Here is an 8,780-nt window from a genome sequence, read left to right as displayed (position 1 = left end):
CAATCATGTCATCTGCAAACAGGGACAATTTGAGTTCCTCTTTTCCTAATTGAATACCTTTTATTTCTTTGTCCTGCCTGATTGCCCTGGCCAGAACTTCCAACACTATGTTGAATAGGAGTGGGGAGAGAGGGCATCCCTGTCTTGTGCCAGTTTTCAAAGAGAATGCTTCCAGTTTTTGCCCATTCAGTATGATATTGGCTGTGGGTTTGTCATAAATAGCTCTTATTATTTTGAGATACATTCTATCAATACCTAGTTTATTGAGAGTTTTTAGCATGAAGAGGAGAATCAAATAGATGCAGTAAAAAATGATAAAGGGGATATCACCACAGATCCCACAGAAATACAAACTACCCTCAGCGAATACCATAAACACCTCTATGCAAATAAACTAGAAAATCTAGAAGAAATGGATAAATTCCTGGACACATACACCCTCCCAAGACTAAACCAGGAAGAAGTTGAATCCCTGAATAGACCAATAACAGGCTCTGAAATTGAGGCAATAGTTAATAGCCTACTAACCAAAAAAAGTCCCGGACCGGATGGATTCACAGCCAAATTCTACCAGAGGTACAAAGAGGAGCTGGTACCATTCCTTCTGAAACTATTCCAGTCAATAGAAAAAGAGGGAATCCTCCCTAACTCATTTTATGAGGCCAGCATCATCCTGATACCAAAGCCTGGCAGAGACACAACAAAAAAAGAGAATTTTAGACCAATATCCCTGATGAACATCGATGTAAAAATCCTCAATAAAATACTGGGAAACCGAATCCAGCAGCACATCAAAAAGCTTATCCACCAAGATCAAGTTGGCTTCATCCCTGGGATGCAAGGCTGGTTCAACAAACACAAATCAATAAACGTAATCCATCATATAACAGAACCAAAGACAAAAACCACATGATTATCTCAATAGATGCAGAAAAGACCCTCTACAAAATTCAACAGCCCTTCATGCATAAATCCATTTATTATCCTTGAAGAGATGGAAAGGCAAGAAAGCTCTCTGAACAAGAGAGATCCATTGAGACTAAGACAGAAATTGGGTTAAAGTCACCTAATGGTGAAGAGTGTCCTCCACCTGTATTGGCTTTTTTTTCGGTATTAAAGACAAACACAACTTTAATAATTCTTTTGACAATGGAAAGAAGAAAATCAATTTTCGGAGTTCTGTGATTTAAATAGACATCACTTAAGCTGACATGACAGGAAGGTGACAACAAATGCCACAAAGGAACAGTGATGGAAAAACATGTCTTTTGACTGTATTATAACATCCATATAATTCGTTAGACTTGATGGGAAGTGTCATATTGGAATCTTATGTTGCAAGATTGAGCTTTAAAGGCATAAAACAGGTCCAAAGCTGGATAACAAAGGTATTGAGGAGTGATCTATGACATAAATCACTCAATTCAGAGACTAACCTCTGAGAGGCACGTGTGTGGTATAGACCCAAAGAAGCATGGCAAAAGATTTGAAAACAACTAACATTTAAACTAATTGACCAAAGAAGGAAGGACAATTTATAGTCTGAACCTGACCATACTGTTTGCCTGCCAAAACAATAACAAAAAGTCAACATTCTCCAAAGAATTTTAATAAGACTAAGAGTTTCATAGTATAAAATGCATTAAAAATGTCTGAGATAGAATCTAAAACTGCTCAACATATGAAAAGGCAGGAAAATATGACTAATCCTCAAGCGAAAAGACAATCAACAGATACTAACCCTAAGATTATCCAGGGGTTGGAATTATTAGACAGACTTTAAAACAGCTATTATAACCAAACTTAATGAAGCAAAAGTGAACACATTTGAAATAAATGAAATTTTGAAAATGAGTTTTCAGTAGATAAATAGAATTATAATCAAAAGAGCCAAATGAAAATTTTAGAACTAAAAAAGATAATGTGTGAAATAAAAAAAAATTCACTGGATGGGCTCAATAGCAGAAATGAGATGGTGAAGAAAAGTCAGTGAATTTGAACATTGTTCAATAGAAATCATCCAAAGTAAAGGACTGAGAGAAAAATATTTGTTAAAAACGAACGGATCATCAGAGACTTGTGGGACAGTATTTTGAGATAAAACATTTGTGTAATTGCAGTCCCAGGAGGAAAAAAAATTGGTGAAGAAAAATTATTTGAAAAAATAATGGCTGAAAACTTTCCAATTTGGTGAAACACATAAGGTTATCTTATAAAGTCAAAGAAAATCACATCAGACAGATATAATCAAACTTATAAAAACCAAAAGAGGGAGACAAAAGAAAAAGAGTTCTTAAAGATCTTTAAAAATCCTACATAGCTTAGAAGACAATGGAACAACATCTTTGAAGTTCTTAAAGAAAAGAGCTATTAATCCAGAATTCTGCAATCAGTGAAAATATATTTCAGGAATTATGGAGAAATAAAGATAACCTCAGAGGGAAAAAAAACTAAGAAAATTCATTGCTATCAGACATTTTCTGCTCTAAAAGAAATGCTAAAAGAAATTCTTCAAGCTGAAAGGAAATCATAAGAGAGATAAAGTTAGAACATTAAGAATAAAGGGAGAACTAACTCATGTTTAGGTAAATGTAAAAGAATATTTTTTCCTAGTAAGTTCTTTAAAATGTATGACTACCGCGTGCAGTGGCATGAGCCTTTAATCCCAGCTACTTAGGAGGCTGAGGTGTGAAGATTGCTTGAGCTCAGGAGTTCAAGGTCAGCCTGGGCAATAGCAAGATCCTGTCTCTAAAAAATATATCTATATGTATGATTATTGAAAGCAAAAATTGTACGATTAGTGGAGGTTTCAATGTTACACTATAAATGGCAACTACAACTTAAAAGAAGGGAAGGCTAAAGAGACTTTTGTTTCTCCTGCTTACGTCTAATACCTTTTACTCGAAGTGCTAATATTAACACTAAATGGACAACTAAAGGTTGTGTAGGTATATTGTCCATAGAGCATCCACTAAAAAGAATAAAAGGAGATATAGCAAAAAATGCCAATAGGTATATTAAAACGAGAGAGTATAAATATCCAAATAATCAGGAAATATATGAGAAAGGAAAAACAGACTAATGTAAGACAGAAGGGATAAATAGAAAACAAGTAATAAAGTGGCAAATTCAAATCCAACCACATCCATAATTACATTAAAGGTAAATGGCCTAAAGACACTAATTAAAAAAAGAAATTTTCAGATTGGATAAAAAAGAGACCTGGCTATATATTGAATACAAGGTATCTATTTTATATACAGTGACATAAATAGGTTAAAAGTGAAAGGATAGGCCGGGCGCGGTGGCTCACACCTGTAATCCCAGCACTTTGGGAGGCCAAGGTGGGCGGATCACGAGGTCAGGAGATCGAGACCGTCCTGGCTAACACGGTGAAACCCTGTCTCTACCAAAAATACAAAAAATTAGCCAGGCATGGTAGCGGGCGCTTGTAGTCCCAGCTACTCGGGAGGCTGAGGCAGGAGAATGGCATGAACCTGGGAGGCGGAGGTTGCAGTGAGCCGAGATCACGCCACTGCACTCTAGCCTGGGTGACAGAGCAAGACTCTGTCTCAAAAAAAAAAAAAAAAAAAAAAAGTGAAAGGATAGAAGAAATATACCATGCAAGCATTATTCCAAACAAATGACAGGGACCATATTAATACCAAAATGGACTTCAAAGCAAGGAAAAGTATCAGAGATAAAGAGAGGGGCACTTATATAATGAAAAAATAAACAATTCACTAATTCTTCTACGACTAAGAAGTCATAACAATCCCAAATATGTATACGTCTAACGACAGAGCATCAAAATACATGAATCAGAAACTGATAGAACAGAAAAGAAATAGACAAAGCCACAATTATATTTGAAGACTTAAAAATTTTTCTCTCAGAATTGACAGAAGTAGAAAAAAATGAGCAAGGATACAGAAGACTTGAGCAACGTTCTCAACCAACGTGACTGAATTGACATTTATATCATTCCAATTTTAATATATATGCTGCTAAATTGAGCACTGAATTGACATTTATGCTCCACCCAACAATAGCAGAATACACATTCTTTCCAGGTTTACATGGAACATTTACCAAGATAGACTATATTCTGGGATATAAATAATAGTAAACTTAAAATAATTGAAATTATAACAGTTTTAAAAAAGTGTTTCAATCACAACAGAATTAAACCTGGAATCAATAACAAAGCTTTCTGGAAAATTGATGAATATTTGAAAATTAATCAACACATTTTAAAAAAACCCAGAGGTTACAGAAAAAGTCTTAATAGAAATTAGGCCATATTTTGAACTGAATTAAAATAAAAATAAAACATCAAAAATTTGTGGCATGTAGCTGAAATAGTACTGAGTAAAATTTATAGCATTAAATGCTTTCATCAGAAAAGAAAAAAGATGTCAAATAAATAATCTAAGCTTCTGCTTTAAAAAACTAGAAAAAGGAGAATAAACTAAACCCACATTAAACAGAAGGAAGAAAAGAATAAAATTAAGAGCAGAAATCAATGAAATTGTAAACATAAAAATAGAGAAAATCAGTGAATAGCAATCAAATGAAAGCTGGTTCTTTGAAATGATCAATATAATCAATCAATTTCTAACCAGAGTGTTGGGAAACAACTCTTTATGGATCTCTCACTTTTCTACATGTTTTTTGAGTAAGACACTGACTACCCTTTGTTCTGGACTATTTTTCCCCCCAATAATGTCTATAAACATCCCTGGAAGATGGAGATAGTGTCTCACTCTGGAGCAAGGAAAGCTTACTCTCAATATAAAAGATTCTGGTGCTCTAAGTTTAGTGTTCCTTTCCTGCAGTACAAGCCACTGCAGTTTCAGGTATCATCTAGACCTCTTTGTGTTGACCTGTGGGAATGTGTGCCCAGGGAACTGGTGCAAAAATCTTGACACTCTGGCTGGCTGCTGCTACTGCTGTAAGCACTAAACTAAACTTTGTCTCTGACTTAGGAGTCATGTGTCTTCCACCAGAATCTACAAAACTGGCAGCCTAATTTCTAGTTTGCAAGTAGGGTAAAATCTCCAACCCTTCACAGTTCTTAACATAAAGTGACCAGGAAAAACCTTAGAGAAGACATAAATTACTTGACTGCAGGCTAATTTTGCCTAACTATAGGCTAACATTAGAATGAAAGAGGAAATGTCACCTATAGGTTCCACTGATATTAAAAGAATAATAAGGAAGGATTATCAACAACTCAAAGTCTGTAAATTCAACAACTTAGATTAAATGACATACTCAGAAGACACAAATTACCAAAATTCCTTCAAGAAGAAATAGATAACATGAATAGTCCCTTATCTTTTAAAGAAATTGAAATTGAATTTGTATTAAAAAGACCTTTCAAAGAAAAAAAATTTGGCTGGGTGTGGTGGCTCATTCCTGTAATCCCAAAACTTTGGGGGGGCTAAGGCAGGTGGATCAAGTTCAAGACCAGCCTGGGCAACATGGCAAACCCTGTCTCTACAAAATATACAAAAATTAGCCAGGGATGGTGGTGGGTGCCTGTAGTCCCAGCTACTTGGTTGGGAGGCTGAGGTGGGAGGATGGCTTGAGCTGGACAGGCAGAGGTTGAAGTGAGCCGAGATTGTGCCACTGCACTCCAGACTGGGTGATAGAGCCAGACCTTGTCTCAGAAAAAAAAAAAAAAAGAAAAGAAAATATTTTAGGCCCAGATTGTTTCACTGGTGAATTCTACCAAACATTTAAGAAAGAAAACAATTCTTTACAATCTCTTCTAGAAAATAGAAGAGCATGACATTCTTTCCAACTTATTCTATGAGGCCAATATTACCCTATTATAAAACCAGACAGAGACATTATGAGTAAAGAAACCTATAGATCAACATTCCTCATGAACACAGATGCAAGATCATCAATAAAATATAAGCAATATCTAATCCAGCAATACATAATTAGGATAATATAACATGACCAGGTTATATTATGAATGCAAGGTAGATTCAACATTCAAAAGTCAATGTGATTCATCATATAAATAACTTAAAGAAGAAAAACCGTATGATCAAATAAATAGATGAAGATGAATCATTGGATAAAATTCAACATCCATTCATGATGAAAACTCTCAGTCACCAAAGAACAGATGGTAATTCCTTAACCTAACAAAAGGCATCTTCAAGAAAATCTGCAGTTAACATCCACTTCATGGTGAAAGAATGTTTGCCTAATATTGGGAACAAGACAAAGATATCCACTCTCATTACTCCTATTCAGTATCATACTGGAAGGTTTTTTTTCAATGCAATAAGGCAAGAAAAATAAATAGAAGGCATGTACAGATATCCCTGATTTATGGTGGTTTGATTTTTCTACTTTACAATGGTATGAAACCCATTATCTCCATTTTTTATTATACAACGTTTTATTTAAACAAATTATTTTCATAGAATACATTTTCACATTAGAGATTCCCATTGTGCGAAAATAACAATTTATTACTTATAGTTTTATATTTGTGGACAGATTGTTTTAGAACAAGTAGAACACATTTGAGAATTAAATCTCAGTTTACAATTGGTAATATTTTGATACATATACAAGGGGAAACTTGCCCTTAAATGGAACTTCTCTATATTCAGAAGCATTCCAAGCATTTCTTCCTAGGATTTAGAAATTTATAATGTGAGATAACAGCATTTCCTAATTTTAAAATTTCCCTAGTATATGTAACCATCAGTAGGTGGTATCTACTGACTACAGAGGGAAGTTTTCGAAAATTAAACACCGTCTAATTTTCTGCAAAGTTTTTATTCATGAATTAAGAGTATTTCCCTTTGTCCATTATTCCCAGGGCAAATATGGAAGTTTGATCATATACTAATAGTAATAAAGCTGGATTCTCTTTAAGAGATTGATAAATTAAAAGGCAAAAGCTCATATATCATATTTAGTTATACTGTGAGTCTTATAAGAAGCTGGGAGACAACCCCGTTAACTCACCAGAATACAGAACTCAGTCTCACAACTTAGATGTAACTCCTCTCAAACGTTTTCCTCAAAGACTAAGTTCTGAAAATAATCTTGTGGTTAAGAGAAGAAGGCTGTCCACCAATGGACTTATCTGTTATTTCTTCGTTATTGTGAGCTTAATGGCATGACAAAGCAGAGGCAAAGAGGCATACATCAATTCTTCGAAGTATGAAGTAAAAAAGGTCAGAGCTTCCACAGCATGGCAACAGCTTTGCAGATGCCCACATCGTGATAGTTGAAATAGCAAAGCCCAGTAAAGGTTAAAGCTGAAAGTGCCAAAAGCCCTGCCTTGGTAGCTTTCTGCGAGGCATCCCCATGAACATAGTAACAACTTGTCTAAGGCCCCAGTGACCAGGAAGAGTGAGGGTTGCAGCCAGGGAATAGTCCATCGCAGAGCAAGGATTCAAATAAGCAGCCGGAAGCAGACCCAGGAGCAAAACACTGACAACCCTCTCGCTAGTCCAGTGGAGAGACGCAGCCTTGGAGCCAGGATGGTGGCTCGGTGACAAGTGTAAGTGCTGCACTCCACACCATTCTGGGATAGGTCGGTCCTGAAGAAATGCTGAGATATGAGCAGGTCTGATCACTGGGGTTCGCAGCAACAGAGCTCGGCCTCCTTGGGCACCGTAAAGGGCACTCAGCCTCCGGAGAACCGCCATCTCGTTCCTGAGGGCTCAAGGTCCCATTATCTCCATTTTGGCATAATGTATGGTATTTAACAAATGACTTGAGCTATTCAACACTTTATTGTAAAATGGGCTTTGTTTTAGATGATTTTGCCCAACTGTAGGCTAATATAAGTGTTCTGAGCACATTTAAGGTAGGCTAGGCTAAGCTATGATCTTCAGTAGGTTAGGTGTATTAAATGCATTTTTGTCTTACAGTATTTTCAATTTCAATGGATCTATTGGGACATAATGCTACTGTAAGTCGAAGAGCATCTGTGGATAGATAAGGAACAAATAAAATGATCACTTTTGCAGATGATATGATTGTCTACATACAAAACTTTAAGGCATCTACAAAAGCTTCTAGAAATAATAAGTGAGTTTAGCAAGTTAACAGAATACAGAAAAAAAATCTTCTATACTAGCAGTGAAAAAACAGTACCATTTACTATAGCACCGTCCCCCTGAAGAAAGAAATATTTTGGTATATATTTAACAAAATACAGGCAGGATCTGTATGCTGAAAATCTGTGTGCAAGTGTTTATAATCACTGAAAACTGGAAACATTCCAAATAACCTTTGGTATAAATGGTAGTACATCCATCTCATGGGGTACTGCTTAGCAATAAAAAGAACAGATTATTTCTACACATAACAACATGGATGAATCTCAGGTGCATTATGCTGAGTGAAAGAAGCCAAACTAAAAAGGTTACATAAAGTAGGTGTCTTGGCCCATTTGGGTGGCTATAATGTAATACCTTAAACTGGGTAATTTATAAACAACAGAAATTTATTGCTTACAGTTCTGGAGGCTGGGAAGTCCAAGATCAAGGTGTCAACAGATTTTGTGTCTGGTAAGAGCCTGTTCCTCATAGATGGCACCTTCTATATGTCTTCATACAATGGAAGGGGCAAACAATCTCTCTTATGCCTTTTTTATAAGGACACTAATCTCATTCACAAGGGCTCCACTGTCATGACTTAGTCACCTCCCTTAAGTCCCCACCTCTTAATACTACAACCCTGGGGATTAGGTTTCAACATATGAATTTTGGGAGGACACAAACATTCATACT

The 8,780-nt window shown here is 35.8% G+C and overlaps 1 pseudogene; it reads right to left on the bottom strand.

The window, feature by feature from the left end:
• Positions 1 to 7,102: 7,102 nt before the first annotated feature.
• LOC101057222 (succinate dehydrogenase [ubiquinone] cytochrome b small subunit, mitochondrial-like) lies at positions 7,103 to 7,691 on the bottom strand (annotated as a pseudogene).
• Between the last annotated feature and the right edge of the window lie 1,089 nt (positions 7,692 to 8,780).

Source organism: Pan troglodytes, chromosome 2 (genome assembly GCF_028858775.2).
Source record: "Pan troglodytes isolate AG18354 chromosome 2, NHGRI_mPanTro3-v2.0_pri, whole genome shotgun sequence".
In the NCBI taxonomy this organism is placed as follows: Eukaryota; Metazoa; Chordata; class Mammalia; order Primates; family Hominidae; genus Pan; species Pan troglodytes.
This window is presented reverse-complemented; position numbering and strand designations above follow the sequence as displayed.